The sequence below is a fragment of the Schistocerca americana genome, chromosome 2 (genome assembly GCF_021461395.2).
Source record: "Schistocerca americana isolate TAMUIC-IGC-003095 chromosome 2, iqSchAmer2.1, whole genome shotgun sequence".
Classification (NCBI taxonomy): domain Eukaryota; kingdom Metazoa; phylum Arthropoda; class Insecta; order Orthoptera; family Acrididae; genus Schistocerca; species Schistocerca americana.
The window spans coordinates 1,052,453,075-1,052,456,352 of NC_060120.1; positions in this window are offsets into that span (position 1 = coordinate 1,052,453,075).

Consider the following 3,278-nt stretch of genomic DNA (forward strand, 5'->3'; position numbering starts at 1 on the left):
CAAGTGAACTGCGTACTGACACGGTTAGTAAGGACGATGCTACATGTTTCCGTTCCTATTTGTTTTCATTAGTTTACCCGGAAATGGTAAAGAAAAGGGATATGTTTATTAGGAGTTCTTTGTTCAGAATCACCACTAGTAGCACCTCTCAAAGCATGTATCTTTCCTCCTGACACACCCTGTATATTACAGATAAAATTAATATTTGGCACAGATGGTAAAATATGAAATAAAGATATTGGGTATTGGCCACGGCCTATCCTTAGTAACCATCCCAGAACATACGGGGTGGTGGCAGAGAACATTTGGTTGTGCAATTCTGTAGTCATGTGCTGGTGTGGTACTGGATTTGCGGTGTGTTTCTGAAAATAAATCAAAGGTATGTTGAATGAATTACTGAACATCTTTTGATTGAACCTGGCAATAATGGAAAGAACAAACATAAGTAGAATAACATCAATAATGTTAAATTAGAAAAGAACTAAGAATGTACAGATCAGTAATATGAATTTTGTATTTAGCGTACACCACTGCTTCGTCAATGAGGTGCAAATCAATTTCAAATGAAGTACCTAGGAGTAAAAACTCCTACATTTGTGCAAATATTAAGTTGTCAACTGGTGAAACACATAATAAGCTAATCTGATCAGGTATTGCATTCACATTGTAAGTGGGCAGCTGGAGACAGTGATGTTAGTGTTTACAGACGGTCATTTTGTAGGTGCATCTTCAAGGCATTAAGCATTCTAAAAGCATCTTCACAATATATGCACTTATTAATGAGGCTAGACATACATATAGCATCACAATTTCAAACAAATAATGCTTTCTTCCACTCATTCATCATATTCTGTACATCCAATTAAGAAAGTGAAACTACGGGGCTACGGAACAAAAGATAACCAAACACAGCTTAAGCCGTACACTACATTAACAATAAACTATAACAATAATGCTTAATGCTAGTTCTGTTTATGCCAGTTAAATGTGTTCTAGTGAATTAGAAAGAAAGCTGCAGCTGCTACAGGTATATTAGGCAGCTGCAGGCTGTGTTATTGGGAACAACCTATTTACTTGGTTGATCAAGTATTTTTCAAACAGAAACCTAAATTTGTAATTACAAAGGAAAGTTTACAACACACTTTGCCATCCAGCTAAAGGAGGATTCAAATCCTTGAACTAAGATAATCAGGGAAAGGAGTTACTAATGAAGTATGTTTTAAATTTTCTTTTGATTTGGCTGAGATAATCACTTACTTGTTGTATGTTAAATGGGAGCTTTTCAAATGTCTTCACACCATACTACATAACTTTGTTAGATCCTAGGTAAGGATTCAAAGTTTACACGAAAGTCATATTTCTGTCTTGTATTGAGAGTGCAGATCATAGTTCAATTTGAACTGGTTTTTCACAAATACACTACACCTTAACTAAAATAACTCTGTGGTCATGGCAGTGGCTAGGAGTCAGCCAACTGCACTTCTTTCTTGGAACTATGTGCCTGCCATAATCACTAATTTTATTAGGCACCACACAACTTTCTCTGGCACACTAGTATGCACGGGAAGGGAAGAATTAACTGCTTCTCTAACCACCACTGCCGCTAACATACTTCCCACTGCCACTGACGACGACAACAATAAAAATAATCTGCATGTACAGTTGGTTGGTTGGTTTGAAAGGGGGGGGGGGGGAGATCAAACTGCTAGGTCATCTGTCCTTCGTTCCGATTAAAATAATTCCACAAGGGTGGCAGTAAAATAATCGACATATACAAAACACAGCTCTGCTGGATAAAAGGAAAAAACCACAAGAATGAAAGGACAAAAAAACACTTAAATGGACAAAATCGGAGAGAAAAAATACAGAGGTACAAGAAACATGTAGAAGAGATGAAAACAAGAGAGCAGGTTACCATGCCTGATGCCTGGCTGATCATGAGAATAAAAAGTAGAAGGCAGCAACTCTGCAACACATTAAAACCTCCATCCTAAAAGCACTAGTGTGAAGGACACAGAGGGACAAAGGACATGGGCCAAAACTTAGATCAAATGATAAAACCCACCCTCATGAATAAAAAGTAAAACTAAAGCTGCTGTTGAGGCATTCTCACCCAACATTGAAGGTAGGGTGCTGAGAAAGTTAAGAGTCCACCGCAGAGCAGCTAAAAGTGAGCAGTCCTGCAAGAGGTGGACAACTGTCATTGGTGAGCCACAATGACGCCGAGGGCAATCCTCATGACGAAGGTGGTAACCATGTGTTAGCCGTGTATGGCCAATGCGGAGACGGCTGATGACAACTGTTTCACTGTGAGACGACCGCATGGAAGATTTCCTCACATTCACAGTCTCCTTAATGACACGCAGTTTGTTGTTCATACCGTTATGCCATTCTGCCTCCCAAAGCCGAAAAACCCTGCACCGTAAGACAGAACGCAGGTAAGTTTCAAACATGCCCATCTCCAGAAGCAGATTCCGTGTAGCCTGTTTGGCCAGAATGTTGGCAAGTTCATTGCCTGGGATTCTGATGTGTCCTGAGGTCAACACGAACACCACTTAACAACGGGACCATTCCTGGGGCATAGATGGATTCCTGGATGGATGCTACCAAAGGATAGCACTGGTTGACAGCTTGTAGGCTGCTCAAGGAGTCAGTACACAGGATAAATGACTCCCCAGGGCATGAACGGATGTGCTCAAGAACACAAGATACAGCCACCAGCTCGTCAGTGAAAACACTGCAGCCATCGGACAAGAAATGTTGTTCAATATGTCCTCCATGGAAATATGTGAATCCAATGTGCTCATCAGCCATCGAGCCGTCAGTGTAAACTACTTCATTGCCTTGGTACATGTCAAGCATTGAGAGGAAGTGGCAGCGGCGAGCTGCAGGGTTAACTGAGTCCTTAGGACTATGTGAAAGGTCCAGGTGAAGCCATGGCCTATGTGTACACCATGGAGGTGTATGCGGATGGACCTCAAGTATAGCTGGTAAAGGCAAGAACTGCAGAACGGAAACAAGGAATCAGACACAAACTGCAATTGGAAGCCCTGACCTCGGCTGCTGATGCAGGAGATGAACTGCCGTGGGTGGGTAAATAAGACAGTAATTCAGATGTGCAACTACGAAAGTGTGCAACGTAACTGGCCAGCAGTTGTGCACATCTAACCTGCAATGGAAGGACTCTGGCCTCCACCAGGATGCTGGTCACCAGACTCGTCCTAAAAGCTCCTGTCACTAGGTGAATGTCACAGTGGTCTCTGGATGTATGTTTTGCT